Below are 16,787 nucleotides of genomic sequence, written 5' to 3' on the forward strand. Positions count from 1 at the left end.
TTTTTCTACCAAAAACACGAATTTTAGTATTTAAGACAATTTTTTTCTTCTTTTCTTTAATTTTGGGTTGTAGTTAACTATCATGGTATGTCATTTTTCTAGTAATGATTTATTAATATATACATGAAGTTGACTTTTGTTGTTTTGACCTAAAATACAACTTGTGGGCTTTGTGGGCCATGTGGTATATTTATGTTTGTGGATTATAGAAGTGTGGTTGGATGTGAAACATGTATTGAGTAAGTCTTTTCCGAAGTACTCATTTTTTGTATGGTGTGTGGTGTTGAACATCCTGTTACTATCATTGTCAAGTACTTGTTTGAGAACATCTGTTCAAGTTATGGAGAGCCTAACATTGAAGATTATTTTGAGGAGTCTTTCATAGAGGGAGCCTGACTTTGAGACGCAAGGGTGAAGCATGAAACATATGGTCTAGGAGGAGCCTAGATCAAATTCCTTTCTTCACACATCAAGTTGTTTAGGAAAAGCCTAAACTTTTATTTTGTAAAAGTCATATAATTCAAGATAGTTGATTCTTGATAAGTTATGTACTTATGATTCTCATCAATCTTTATAAACAATCTTTTCAATTGAGCTAAAGACGTCCCAGATATAGGTGTGATTACAACGAATTGGGTTACCAACATGCTGGTGTTCTATTCACTAGAAGAATCTGGTCTTTAATGTCGGGTGGAAAAAATGAAAAAGAAGCTTTAATGTCGGTTTTCAAAAGGCGGATGTTTAATGTCGGTTTTAAACCGACATTAAAGCTCTATCTTTAATGTCGGTTTAAAACCGACATTAAACATCATGTTTTTTAGAGCCGACATTAAAGGTCTTTTTTATTTTATTTTTTATTTTTTTAATTTTGTAAAAAGTTGAATTTTTCTCTCTCTTACTTTACTCTTTTCTCCTTTCTTCTCTACCAAACCCCACGAAAGAAAGGTTTTCTCTCAACATTTCTTCCCTTTCTCAATCTCATCACTTTCTCCCCTCTCTTCTCTGATCCGTCGCTGTCCCCATCATCACAGCCATCTCTCATACCCAGCTCGTGCTCGTTCATCGTCGTATTTCTTGTATCATTTAAAAAATCTTCATTCTTTCACTTTGCATCAAGAAAAAAAATCAAATTCAATCTCGCAAGTCTCTCCTCTCCCAGCACTCGCCATTGGTGGATGGAGTATTAACGTTACCTAAGGTAGCTGACGGAGATAAAGACGTCGAAGTATTGACATCAGCTAAGCGACAGGATCGAGCGAGCTTTTTCGGTGTGTTTAACACCTTTTCGATGTTTTATCGGTGTTCCAACGTGAAGAGAGAGCACCAACGTCCGACGTTGGTGTGGGTTTGACAGTATTCTAAGCGGACCCTTCCAGCGTTTGTTTGGCTTCGAGGTTTGAACAGTTTGGCGGTAGATTAGAGTGATTTTCTGGTGAGTTTTAGTTGTATATGTTCTGTTTTAGCTGTGGGTTCTTTTTAGGTTTGCAGTGGGGTGTTCGACACGTAGGTCTTCGGGTCTCCGATTTGTGTGAAACTTCTAATTTCTAATTTTATTTATTTGTTTGAAACTTCTCATTTTTGATTGAATTTTGGTTGAATTGATATAGAACCTCCCTCTGTTATGTACATGCCTGTTAATGCTCCAAAGAAAGTCTTTTATCTATCATTGTTCTTGGAATTGAATGCTCCCCAATTTTCCCCATCTTCTACATACCCTTCAAATCTTTAACATCGATTTCACCTTTCTTATGCATTTTCCTTTACATCCTGCTTAACTAAAGATTTGCCATGGTTACCAGCGATTTGGGATGCACTATAAGCAGCTGCCGAAGCCGAGCTTTCTCTTGCGCAAGTAATTGTTGACAGTGCAGGGGTCATCGTTCAAAATGCAGATTTGACAATCTGTTACGATGAGAGAGGTCCATACATACCATTGCTTCATTTACAAAATTATGATATGTTATTTTTAGTTTAATCATCGAAATCAATCCTACCGCAGGAGCAAAATATGAACTCCCCAACTATGTTTTAAGTGAGCCGACCAACTTAATTCGTGACAGCTAAAGGAGGTAACCATAGAGCTACATTTCTATCGTATATAAATTACATACGTAGGTTTAAAAATTGTTTTATTCTTTAAAGGTTTCATTTCTGTCCCTTCCATTGACATTAATTACTTGATATCAAAAACATTATTTCCTTGTTTTCTGTCATCTTTTATAGAGATGATCGATTTAATGCATTCATTTCTTTCATTTACAAAAACATCATAGGGAGATGCCTCTGTTCATGCCATAAACCAACAAGTAAATGATACATTGAACAAATTGAAATGAGGTCAGAAACATTATTCTATTTGTATGTGATAAATTATTTTAGTTCCACATTCTCATGTAGGATTAGGCTTGTTTGGCATGGATATGAATACTAAAGAAACATTTTATTCCTTCTTATATGTTGTTCATAAATTTGTGTATTAGCTGTGATGGAAGTTGGAATTATTCTTTTTATTACTTATCTTTAACAACCATGCCCTTTTATTTGTTTATTATTCTTTTTCAATGCACCATCTACATTTTGTTTTTGTTTTGTGCAGGGTTACTTGGGGTGAGAGTTAAAATTTCTGCATTTTGATAATTAGATTATTTCATGATTGGATGTGTCTATTTTTTGCTTTAATTTCTGATATGAAGCAACAATACAAATTATATCATCTTTATAACATAAAGATAAATTTTTAAATAGGTTAGTTTCTATTTCAATATATTGAGTCACGGAGAGTGATACTATGAATCCTAGGTGCAAATGATAACAAGTAAATAAATCATTTTCTTTGTAATGGGAGGTCCTTTTATTTGAGGAACCCAGCTGGTTCCAACGGCACCAGTCTGCAGGTGCAATATTGTTAAGTTGGAGGAGATAACAGAGCATAAGACAGTTGAGTTTTTCCCCCTATAATAATTGTTATTGTTTTATTTATAGATGTAGCTTTTCATCATTGCTCAGTTTCAGGTTACTTTATAGCTGATGTTTTAATTCATTAATTATTGGCCTGGATGAGCTATGGCAATTGTTGCGTTGCAGTTGAATTTTTCTTTTTTATATTTATGAATTAGATTGGAATGACCTCCCTTACTGAACTGCCTGCTTTTTTTGTATTCTAAGAGTGTAGCCTAATGTTTGTTGTAGGAATGATACCTTGATTGCATAGGAACTTATAGAGTAGTCTTATGAAAGAAAATGATAAATTTCATTCAAATATATACAATCTTCAACATGGTAACTCATTTAACTTATTAAAGAATACGAGTGAAAAAATGATCTGCATTGAGACTGAAATATCCAGATTGTGCAAAGTACGAACATAAAAAATATTGAATGTTATTTGTTAATGATTTTGGCTGTTAATTCCTCCCTTTTCAGGGGACCATTTCTTTCTCCTATGAATCCCCACAGGCTATAGAACTGCTTACTACTATGCTTGACATGTTTGTTTGCTACTGCTTAAATGGTTTATTTTGATATTGCTTGTAGAATGATTGAAGTCATCAGATTGAAAGCTAAGCGATTGTGTAGATAGTCAGGCGATTGTTGAAGGTTGAAGACTGAGAAGACGTTTAGGATTTCTTATTTAAGTCTTGTATTAGGATCTTGTTTCATGTACTATTGTAGAATGTATATATAAACACAATATTAAATTTTCATTTTGTGTATACAAATGTAAAAGATAAATATTATAGTTTCTAAAATAATATTAATTTTATTAATTTGTTGGAGCGAGAAAAAAATATTTATCTATATGGATTCAATGTTGGTTTATAAAAAATGGACAATAATACAACAATTAAATAAATATAAATTTCTAAAAATGGATAAAAACAAGCCTTTAATGTCGGTTTTAAACTGACATTATTGGCCTCTTTAATGTCGGTTTTAAAACGACATCATAGCCCAATCGACATTAAAGGGCTTCAATAACACTATCAAAGATGTCGGTTTAAAACCGACATTAAAGCCCAACCGACATTAAAGGGCTTCAAGAACACTATCAAAGGTGTCGGTTGAAAACTGACATTAAAGGCCTTTAATGTCGTTTTTAAATCGACATTAAAGATGCCTTTAATGTCGTTTTTAAACCGACATTAAAGCCCAACTGACATTAAAGGCCTTTAATAACGCTTGCAAAGATGTCGGTTGCCAAGTGACATTAAAGCCCTTTAATGTCGGTTTTAAACCGACATTAAAGGTCAAATTTCTTGTAGTGATTCTGCCTTTTCGTACTATTACTCATGTTGTTTCTTCAGTTATTAGCTTGAGCGCTAACTTAGGCCATCAAGTAATTAATCATGACTTATTTTTGACATCTCAATTATGTTGGGTTTTATGTCCTAAAACTTATAGACAGTAAATGTAATCTGTTGACCGTTATTAATGAAGTGTTATTATTATAATTTCAATAAGCATTATTGATTATATTATTAGTTTTTTCTTAATAACCTAAATCCAATAAACTAACATCCTAAGTTATTTGATTTTTCTTGAACAATATGTAAAGACATATAGGATCAATGTTCGAGATACAACTTTCAGGGTCTATAGTATAGAGATAAGGCTGGATACCTTATCCTAGTAACACTGTGGATATAGATCACTTTGTATTTGATACAAACGCAATGATTCAATGCATTCGTGTAGGTGACATGCTAGTGAGAGTATCCTATGAAATGATTTTGCATTAGACTGAACCACGAAATAGTAACCACTAGATGTAACTCTGTTAACTAGTTATGTCACACCTTGCCTCAAATGTCATTACATGCGACCAGATGGGGTCGAGTTGCCTAGACACCCATCACGTACGTCACCGTGAGATAATGCACTGAACTCCTAGTAAGTGGAACAACTTCTTTCTCTTGTTTCATCACAAAGTTCTTACTTTAACTTTAAAGACTTTCTTAACTTATCATAGCGAAAACAATTCTTAGACTTAGCTCCATCGCCTAGACTTCAATACTTAGCTTAAATTAATTTTAGCTTCTAGGTGATGAGCTTAAATAAATAATAACGCAGCGAAATAAATAACATAGCTTCTTCTCTTTATTAAGTTAACACTTTACAAAGTTCACATTTTACAATTACATTTCTTTCTCGCAATGAACAAATGTAAAACCAGCTAAGTTCTACGCTCCACACCTTCCTCCAATGGGATGCTACTCTTCACGTCAAGGTATTTTAGGAGTATAAGAATTATGTTTTCATCCTTCTCCTTGATCTCCCACCAATCCATCTTAAGGAAAACTTTTAGGCGCTCTTCATGCCTGACTCAATTCTTCCACTCATCGTATTCGACCTCACAAAACTGAGTTGTAGCGGTCAGCCTCTCTTCAAAACTAAGCTATAGCCCTTAACGTTAAGGAATGAAGCTCTTACCTACTGACTCCTTAAACATGATATGGAAAGACACGACTTTCTCGCTGTATAAGTTTACATAATAACTACCCACCTTTTCCCCTTTACTTGGCTTCCACGCTTGACAACCATTCTTTACTTGGCTTCAACACCCAACAACCTGGAAAGAGAAAACTTAAAACATAAGTCAAAGACTTAGTGAGTGATGAGTTTAGGAAAATACCTTATGGGGAATACAATATTTCCAATATTATTAATATTATCGATCATATTTCATAATCATAAAATTCTCATAAACACAAGTTCCCATTGTATCAATTTACAACCACAACAATAACAAATAAATTCCACGTGTTTCGATCATTAGGACATTCACCACTCTTCACTGGGACTTGAAATTCTCCCATCGCCTAGAACTAGGATTATGTTCACCAATGCCCGTGATAGACTTGGGATTTCCACCAGTATCTTGCAATAAACATTATTTTCTCAAACTTGAGATTCACTTTCACCAACATCACATCGTCTAAACTTGGGATTCTCTTCCACCAACGTCTCGCGATAGATATGGGATTCACTTTCACCAGCATCTCACATGAATCGTTCTTCATCTAGATTTGGGACTCACATTCATCAACATCTAGCTAACAAGATCACAACTCATACTTGCTCAAACATGGGATTCTCTTCACCAGCATTTACCCTTTTAGACTTGAGATTCACTTCCACCAGCATCTCGTGCTAAACCTGGGGTTTTCACTAGTGTCTTGCGATAGATCATACCACATCATATCATACAATCATCACGATCAATAACAAGTATTTGCTCAGAAGCTTTTCATACAACACAACGTTGCACAATAGTAAGAATTTTAAGCAATCAACAAGCATAAGATTATAAGAATTACAATCCTTCATAAGATATTCCTTTCATTAATAAAGGATAAAACATTTATTTACAAGATCACTCGTAGAAATGCTTGTTTTACGTATAAATATCACTAAAAAAAATGCTTAGCCTCCACACTTTCCTCCTTTGCTTTTGGCTTTCTCTTGTTGCCTAGTGACTCCCTCAATCGACCTTTACAACACTCAAAACCTTCTCTTAACAATTTATAAGAACGTTTTGCATCTCATGCTTTCTCCTTTTCCGGCTTTTGGTTCTATTTATAATGACCTTTCACCTCCATGGATCCTTTCCATGCTTTACACATGTCACTTTACCGTTTTGTCGCACTATGTAGTCAACCCAAGCTTGACATATAAGCCAACTGTTACTTCCCGATTAGACCATTTCCTTTGAAATACTAACCTTATCTTCTTGGAATGCTTAATTCACCTAACTCTCTTATTAGAAAACGACAAAACATTTAATTTCCCTTAAAGGGTCATCTAGTCCTTTTAGAACACCTACTTTGTCGCAACATACTTAGGTGTAGGCACTTCTTCCCACATTACCATTCCAATTCCTAGTTCTTGGTATCAATTGCATGCTTCTTCTTTGGCAACAAACCTTATCGCATCGGTTACTCTAACGCAATAGCATTTAGGCTCAAATACTTTTCTCCACATCACCTTTTCTCCCATCCCATCCCATTCTTCTTTGGCAACAACAGGGCTCCTCTTCTACAGAAGTCCCTTTTTGGTTCAGGGCCTTATAAGTTAGGTTTCTATTTCATTATGATGACCTAGGTATGTAGCTTAGTCTTAATCTTGAGTGTATTATGAACTCTTGTATGTAAGGGATTGTCCTTTGATTTGTACGAGTGAGAGTAATCAGATTGCTAACTCAATATGCTTATCATTTTGGAGAAAAGACTGAGCGAGTGGAAACATAGTCACAGAAGATGGAATTCACTCCTTCCCGACTTGAGGGTAAGTAGATGAGTGTTCCCTTAAATGGTGTCTTCGAGACTTAAACAAAGAGCCCTACCCTCTTTATGGCACGATAAGAGTTTCTGTTTAGTGGTTGGACCATAAATAGGTTGTTCATTAGAGGAGTAATGGTATTTAAGGACTAGAAGTAACCCAAGGGTAAGACGATCATTTGACCCAACTGGCAACAAATACTTGGGAAGGACTAACGTACTGTTATTGGTCTAGATCCGTTGACACAAAAATATATCTCTAGAGAGAAGAGAGTTCCAATGTGAGTCTTTAGTGGACTGTACACACAATTAACGAATATTGATTAACTTAGTTAATAAGTTTAGCCAATTAATCTCATACCGTTGTAGCTTCTCATCTATAGATCCATTAGGTCTCCTTCTTAGCTTGTAAAGGGTGATGAGGTTTAATTCTATTGATTGTAATTTGAAATGTTTAAATTTACTTTGAGAATTAATATAACCTTTGATAATACATTATAATATAAAGTTTATTTTTTAATTAAACTTTATTATATAAATTTAATTTTGGATATGATTGAAAATTAATTTATGAGAGAATAAAATATTTAAATGAGTGCAAATATTAATTTAATGTGAATTAGATTCATATTAAAACTATAGGTTAGAATTTAATGTGTATATGATACACATTAAAACTATAGATTATAAGAGAAATTTATATTTGAATATGATTCAAATTTGGATTAAATTTAAATATAAGATATTTAATTTAACAATTATTTAATTGGAGAATTACTTAATAGTTTGGTTTAATTTTATTTAATTAAATTTGATTAAATTAAATTAATTAATTTGAAACTATAGGTTATACGAGAGAAATTCATTTAAATTGGTTTAAATGAAATATTAATTAAATATGATTTAACTAATTTTTAATTCAGATTAAATTAATTGATTATTTTAATATTAATTTAATTTAAAATTAAATTAAATAAATGAGAAATGCGTGTGGTTCTCCCATGTAACCCAAAAATCTTTCTTTAACTTCCTTTTCTTCATGAGGTAGGAAAATGCAGGAAAAGAAGAGATGTGCTTCTAGTATTTTGTAACTTTGGGTGAATTTTGTTTTCTCTAAACAAAAATTTATCCATTCCTATTCAATTGGTTCTTACAGACCAAAATCTTGGCTAAAATAATAGGGAGGTCTACAAGTGGTAGTGTCCAATATACCATTTGGTAGATACAATGTCGTCAACGAGAGTAAATGTTCTTTTCTGTTCTCTGTATTTTTTTTAAAGGGTGTTTAGTCATAGAAATTTAGTTTCTAATTATTGTTTTTCCAATTTATATGGTATTTTTAAGTTTCCAATTAAATTTGAGTTAAGGTTCTCTGTTAAATCTTCCACTGCATAAGACTCTTATCCCTTCAAGTTACATATCAGTCGACAAACGTTCTCTAGATTGAATATTGTTTTATGATTTAGATGGTTTTATTTCCCATATGTTTCCCTTACTTTATGTCCCTCCATTCCTTCCTCTCTTTCTCTTCTACATATTCTCACGTGTTTAATGTTTAGGATGTGTTTGAGGGAGGGAAAGAGTTATGGGAAAAAAGGATTATGATAATCCTAGTGTTATGATAATATGTGTTTGGGAGGAGTTATTATTGGTAGTGTTATTATAATATGTGTTTGGGGGAAGAAATATAAAAGGTAGTGTTATGATAGTATGTGTTTGGGAAAAAGATTATTATAGTAGTGTTATAATAATATGTGTTTGGGGGAAGAGTTATTATTTGTAGTGTTATTATAATATGTGTTTGGGGAAAGGATTATTATTGTAGTATTATTATAATATGGGTTTGGAGGAAGAGTTATGAATGTAGTATTATTATAAAACTTGTTTGGGGCAAAGGTTACGTTAATTGGATTTAGGGTTTTTTTAAATAAGGAACGTTAATATAAGAATAAAAAATATATAATATAATTATTTTTTAAATGATCAATATTCAATTATGTAATTAGAATAACCCAAATACATTTCCGTACATACGTTTTGAAATATTTTTTTTACGTACTCTGTGAGTAACAAAATATTTGTTTTCTAAAATAGTTATATTGAGTCCCATTTAATAATTTTGTTTCTTTTCTTATGTTATGTCGTGCAAAATTAATTCGTAAATCTATAATTTCATTAGTGCATTTAAACAAATTATTTTCACGTGTACGCAATTTAGAAATATTGTAAAAAAGAACTTGAACGAAAACAATACATTAATACGATAATACAACAATAGGATACCATTACATTGGAAAGTGAAATGAAAATACAAACCATAAAACTTGAACAAAAAGAGAAATTCATTAGATAATTAATAAGACAAAACAAGTAAGAAGAAGAATATATAGTCCAAGTCAAAAAAGGCACTAATACAAATACAACAAACAAACTAGTCATCGGTTTTCTTGAAGAATGATGTTGCAGTACGAGTACTTCATATTGTCTGGAACGTCAAGGAAAGCTTTCATGTCATCGACATTACGCATAAGTATATGCATTAAGCAACACCTATCCATCAATGTTAGCTTAGGGATGACCTCCAACTGTCGGACAACCTCTTGATGTGTTTGGCTTGCGTCTTGACGTTGTAGGACAGGCCATTCAGCAATGCGGTTCAGTTGTTCATTTCTGTACTCAATCGCAGTGCGGAATACATCTCCACTGTCTGCAGCCTGTCCTCCACGTTTCCACTTAGACCCGCTCGAAATATACCTACCTTCATTTACCCGAGTGGTTCTTGTTCCTATCAATTCATCAGGCGACATGTTCAATCCCTGACTGTACATTGGCGTAGTGTCAGCGGAAAATGCCTCGTACCCAGCAAGATTGTTTGACCTAACGCCCGTAAAAGTCTCGACCCGGCCTCCCGTTCCACGATCTTTGCCAAACACGTATGACAATTTGTCATAGTGGAGAAACGACTTATTAAGGAGGCCCTTGGTTGCCGGATGACTCTGTATAAGTGCAATAATAAATTGTTAGTCCATTTTTTAAAAATATACTACAGTAATTGTTCAAATGACTAGTAACGCACCTTGACCAATCGTCGAAGACTTCTTTTGCTGCAACGATGCATTTTTGTTTATAATTCCACCCAAAACCACTGCAAGTTGGGCCACACATCTCTACAATTACATGGAACATTCTCTTCAACGATTTTATTCAGCTATCGATCGTTGAAGCATGGATGCTAGAACTTGGAATCCTTAAGGCCATCATTCTCGCTAGCTGATTTAGGTTCCCGAGCCGAAACGTCCCATTGTCAAACCTCCATCCACCAGTATTGACAAACTCCATGAGGCACTCGACGAGGCCTGCCTTTTCCTCTTTAGTCCAATTGTGCTTAGGTAGTCTCGATGAACTTGCCATGCTAGAAATGAAACGCAAACATATTAGTTTCATTAATTTCCTACGATTACATACATAGTACATTCAAGTCATACTGAAAAATAGTTTGCCATTAACTTACTTGTGTAATCAATACATTCAAGACAAATATATTCTGAAAATTATGACAAAATAAAACCCAGTGCAAGCACTAGTTAAGTATGAAACTGAACGGTGAATATTTAATTGTTTTACTGGTTACGCAACTCCCAGTCACTAAACATTTCTTCAGCAAGGTCATCCCTCCACCGAGTCCACTCATTGGATGTCTCTATGTAATATATGTCATCGGCGGCACTAGTCACGTGGGTGGAATCAACCTCATCTATGTCGTCTTGTATATCAAAGGTTTTCATCTCTCTATGGATAAGGTTGTGGAGGAGACAACATGCAAGTATTGTGCGACATTGAACTTCTACAGGGTAGTATGACTTTCCTCGCAGTATCGCCCATCGACCCTTTAAGATATCGAATGCCCTTTCAATTACATTACGAGCAGACAAATGCTTCATATTGAAGAACTCTTTCGACGTTGAGGGTGCATTTTCAGCGCCATGCCATTCTTGCAACTGGTAGCGTTGACCTCTGTATGGTGCCAGGAAACCCTCTGCATTTGGGTACCCGACATTAACCAGGTAGTAATAGCATGTCATCACAATGCACGATTAAAATGTCGCAGCTGTTAATTGTAAAATTGCATTCATAGGTACAATGTCGTTGGTAGCTATCCTTGGACACCTTCAGGCCATTAGGTCTTGAAATGGCATCACGAAGAATGCGTGAGTCCGCAGCTGATCCTTTCCAACCGGCACGTACGTAAACGAAATCTCCTTTCGTGTCACACACGCCAAGTACATTTGTGGCCACCTCCCTTTTGTGTGTTCTATACCTAGCCCGGTCACTTGCTGGAACGTTGACTTTTATGTACGTTCCATCTAATGCACCTAGGCAATTCTGCAACGCATAACTAAAAATTATTGAGAAGAACTAACGTTGTTGTGTTGGAAGTACGTAGTTCCAGACAAATGTGTACCTCAAACCACCTCCATCTTTGATCTGTACAATTGTTAGGCACTGGTTGTGGTTTTTTCAAAAGCTCCTCATGAAGTCGAATAACGGCCAACAAGACCATGTTTAAATGATGGGAAATTGTCTCACCTGATCGCATGAACTCCCATTGAATGACACGATTTTTTACGTCGTGCACAAGAACGTGAGAAACATTGCTACCATCTCCTCGACATCGACGACTTTCGTCGATGTTAGTCCAGAAATGGTCCTCAGTAGGTGGCTCAAAATGGCGAAACATCTTCAGTTCATTCTCGTACTCTGGCAACACACAAGGTCTGAGCCATGAATCATGTAAAAATAAGCTAACTGTCTAATCCTATGCCTAGTTTCATGTGGGATGTGCGTTATCCTCTTTGTGTCGTTCTTCAAGAGCTCTAACATTAGTAACAACTGACGTTGGGATGCTATGAACGCATTTACAATAGATGTCAACTCGTGTTCGTCCATTATAAATTCTAGATTGACACCCTGTTGGAAAATAATCCTAACAACGCGTTAATTTCAAATGTTGTTAACCTAATGACCTACTAGCAATCTAGGTTTTGAAATGTTGGAAATATTTTCAAAGCTAAAATATGTTTGTAAGTTATGTAAGTGAGTTTCATTAATATGTTTACAAATTAAGTAATTGAGTTTCTATCATTGTTTGAAAAATACGTTTGTGCAAATTTCATTAAGTATATTTGGAAACCCATTTTTGTAAACTAAGCACGTAGAATTGGAAAACAATTATTAACTAAGTGTATTTGTAAATATTTTTTCTTCAAAACAGGTTGTAAGAATGTGTTGAAGTTTTTTGGTAAACGCATTATATAAATGAACTAAGTACATTTGTAACATGGTTTTAGGTGTACAAAAAACCATGTAAAAAATGTTTCGACATATTCTTGTGAACCCATTTTCAAAATAATGACATTTGACGCACACTTTATATAGCGATTTTTTTTAAGCGTAAAAATAGTTTGGTGAGCTAACGAATTTTGTAGGTTTTTTAAGCGTCGTGGTTAACTAAATTGTCAAACTTTTTGCCTTTTTTTTTTAAAAAAAAAACAATCATTCAATTGAAACACAATGTGTAAAAATTTTGGTTTCAAATAAGCTAACTTTACTTATAAAAAGCCATATTTAGGCACTATGCACATTTTCAAGAAAAATAGCTTTTCATTTCATTTTTTTATCCGTTGAACTTACGTAACTTAGTAAGAATCCTAAAAAGACGTTCGAGTTGTACGTAAAAACCCTATAAAAGACCTAACTTTATAGCACTCTTCCATAATGTGTAAAAAACGTATGGATGTTCTAAAAATTCACACAACCTTTATTTATGTTTCCCTAGTGTGTTTAATTTCTATATCGAAAGTAAAAAGTCCTAAACAATAGTTTTATGTCTAGGGGGTTAAAAAATTCCAAAGAACTACATGTGACTGCGAAATTATTTTTTCTTAAAATAGTACATAATTAATGTAATTGCCATTGCAAAAGCCAAGAGATAGTCGGTGTACTATGCAAATGAATTAATAAACAAAATTATAATTGAACATAATAAGGAAATAACATAGTAAGGAAATAACAATTAATTTACATAATGTATACAAACCTTATTATAAACAAACAGTAAGACTAAGTAAAGAAATGAATTTATTACAAAATTCAATTATGTAAACCACACAAAGAATCGACTGTATAAATGAAAGAAGTCTATAGTTGTAGTACCTCATTTACAAATTGTTTAAGTGCGACAACCTGAAAATACACCCCAAATAATTCCAAGTCATTACATATGCATGTCATATATGTTACGTAATGTAAAATGAACGAAAAACGCGTACTAAACATACCTTAACTACAAGGAGAACCTTAGAAATGCATGTAAAACACCAATAAATAACATAAGCGTTAGTTTATAATGAAAGGGAAATAAAGTAGCCTCAGAGTTAAGAAATTCCCGTAAAAGCATTCGAGAAGAACATATTTGTGGTAGAATTTCATGCGGTGGACTCGATAACATCATATGAAGAAGCAGACCAAGCAAAGAGAGTCAGAAAACCGAAATTATTAAAAATGGCAATAGAGACATGGTGAGAAAATAGTAGCCATTGTGACAAAACAGTGAGCAAACCGAGAGGAATGGATAGTTGAACAGAGCAAAGGATCATTCAAAATAACAAGCAAACATTGTGAAAAAAACAGTGTGTTCTAAAGAATTGAATACAAGGCCAAAAAAGGAAGAAGAAAAGGGCTGAATTAACAAGATATGTTTGAGTATAGGAGACATACACAACAATTGTGAGAAATGGGATGCTTTAACATGGTTAGTGAGCATTTTAGACATAAAAAATTATGGTGTAATAGCAAAAAATAAAACAGCAAAATTAGACACAATGAGATGGAGACTAATAGGGAGAAAACAGAGTAGCTATTGCAGATTATATATTGTGAAAAACAAATAAGAAGGGCAACATTTGATGCAAATACCAAAGAGCAATGAAAATAGACCAAATATGGAATGCAAGAAGGGGAAGGGCCAAATATATAGTAAAGGGAAGATAGTAATAAATACGGCAGCAAGCATTAAAGATGAAAGTGAATCCCATAAAATAGGGAATTTGACTAACAAGGGTGACAATTGAATAAAAGTTACAGTCAAACTTGAAGAAAGTAGCCATGGTCTTTTTTTTCAACACAAATACACAGTAGGCATGACATACACATCTTCAAAACAGGATGGTAATGAATAGAGAATTCAATCACATACGAGAAGGCAGTAACAACAAGTGAATGCAACCATGGAAATGGAAGAGCTTCTAAAAAAAATCCATACATGGTACCATTAAAACAGAGTGTAACAGAAACACATAACCATATGAAAAAATGGTCTTCAGATGCAAGGTTCATAAAATGGAAACAGGGATGCAAGAGACAATTTATCACATAGGGAGGCAAATCAAACGAAAGCATTTTTCAAAACACAATAATCGAATCATATCATATAGTGCCCAACATTAAACTCATCACTGGCAATGGTCAAAAAATTGTATATTAGACCCAAAGAATAAACAAATATGAAATAAAAATAAGAGACACCACCAATTTACTCATGATAGGCTGATCATACCTTCGGTGTAGACCGACGACCCCTGCCATGCTCCGCCATGCCCCTACTTCGCTTCCTTTCACCATTTTAGTATAGCATCTGTCACCGTAATGGTCGTTCAGTGGAAAGAAATGTGCAATAAACTCATTTTAGGATCGGCAAGGGATGGGGAGCGGCAAGGGTTCATCGGAAGACCAAGCGTATGGATGGAGAGAGGATGAGAAACGTTTCAGAGGTAACGACATGCATTGCAACAGGTCAACGAAACAGAAGATGGATATTGATCGAACTGTTTCGAAGGCAGCGTCGAAATGCAACCGTCGCAAAACGAAACAGAAGATGGATATTGATCGAACTGTTTCGAAGGCAGCGTCGAAATGCAACCGTCGCAAAACGAAAATGGGATTTAAGGGCATGGACAAAAGAATTAGAGAGAGTAGGACGTGAGTCGAAGAAGAACAACACGATCCGATGCTTCGAAAAAGGGAGGAAAATGTTTCCTTTTGCTTAAGACTAAAGAGGAAAGAGCAGAGATCAAAAAAGGTGAAGATAATTGGAGGGAAAGGGAAGAAAAAGGAACGAAAAAGGAGAAGAAAATGGGGATTTCAACTGGCAGATCGCTAGGGTTACGAGGGCTGTACAACGGAATGAGGGGTAGAGAAATATAAGGTAATGGGGATTAGGATGTTTCACAAAACTTTGGGCCAAAGAAGGTTCGGCCCAAAATCATTTTCTTTTTCCACCTCAAATTGAGGCCTAAACACACCCCTTAGAATTTTGAAGAAGATCATAAAGTACAAAATTTTATACAATTTAACATTGAAATAAATTACAAAGACCATGATATATTTCATACAATGTAACACTGAAAACAAACATGGAATACAAATTTAATTCCTTTTTATAATATTCTTTGTTCTTAATTAGCTTTTAATAATTTGCAGATCACTAATTAAAAATATATTTAGTTAGTGAAAATGGCCTGATTGAAAGGATTGAAATATTTAACTATACTTTCAATAGTTTAGATCCTTTGTATGCTTCATACTTGGAAACTTTGAATATTAAGCAGAATTCTGTCTATAATAAAATGAGTTCCAAGAATAGGGGTTCTCATGTAGGTTCTTACTTATGTTTACTTGTATTGTAGACTTTTGCTTGTATCCTAGACTTAATTAGATTCACACTACAAATATAAATATAAATACTAACCATCATTTTAGAGTGAATTTTACCCACAGAAAGATGTTTCATAATCTTCTTTAAAAAAATACCTGAATTATTCGTTTTATTGACAAATTCATTTTAAGATAGAGTCTCATGTTATCTACTATAATACTAGAGAGGATGATTCTCACATAAACATTTTGTCTAAAGGTAAAATACGATCTAATTAAGAATGTTGAACGAAAGATACACCATTGTGACGAGATGTATTGAGAATTTAATGAAGGGGCACCATCTCGATTTCTTGACTAAATGTTAATCAAAATATTAACTCCTCCTTTAAAAGTTAAAATTTTGAATACCCTCAAATTTATTTTAAAGTGACCTGGAAAACAAAATGTACCTTTTACTTTCATTTTCATGCATGTTTATATATTTATGGCTAACAATGAATGTAATTTTTAAACTGTTAAAGTATAAGTAAGTTGTATTTGCCTTGGAATGATAAAAAGGAAAACAAAAAAAAGATGAAAAAAGAAACTGCCAAAATAGAGATTAAATATGTTATGTATTTATAAATAGCTACAAGGGGACTTGGTTTTTGTATTTAGAAATTGAAGTGAATTATCAATTTGATAACTTTTAAAATAGGGGGAATTATGGGATTTTATGAAACCAGCAGTACTTACTTCCCTCTCTTTATTGTTATTGTAATTGTAAATTGTTTGAGGAATGAAGTAGTTTGTGAA

At 33.9% G+C, this 16,787-nt stretch overlaps 1 long non-coding RNA gene across 1 annotated transcript; it reads left to right on the plus strand.

Annotated features, from left to right (window-relative positions):
* The first annotated feature begins 981 nt into the window (after window positions 1-981).
* LOC103487475 (uncharacterized) lies at window positions 982-3,682 on the plus strand. The gene is made up of 4 exons (XR_001762351.2): window positions 982-1,432; window positions 1,800-1,919; window positions 2,000-2,069; window positions 3,535-3,682. It is a non-coding gene; the product is annotated as an uncharacterized LOC103487475 (long non-coding RNA).
* Window positions 3,683-16,787: the final 13,105 nt, after the last annotated feature.

The sequence above is a fragment of the Cucumis melo genome, chromosome 2, assembly GCF_025177605.1.
Source record: "Cucumis melo cultivar AY chromosome 2, USDA_Cmelo_AY_1.0, whole genome shotgun sequence".
NCBI classification, from domain to species: Eukaryota; Viridiplantae; Streptophyta; class Magnoliopsida; order Cucurbitales; family Cucurbitaceae; genus Cucumis; species Cucumis melo.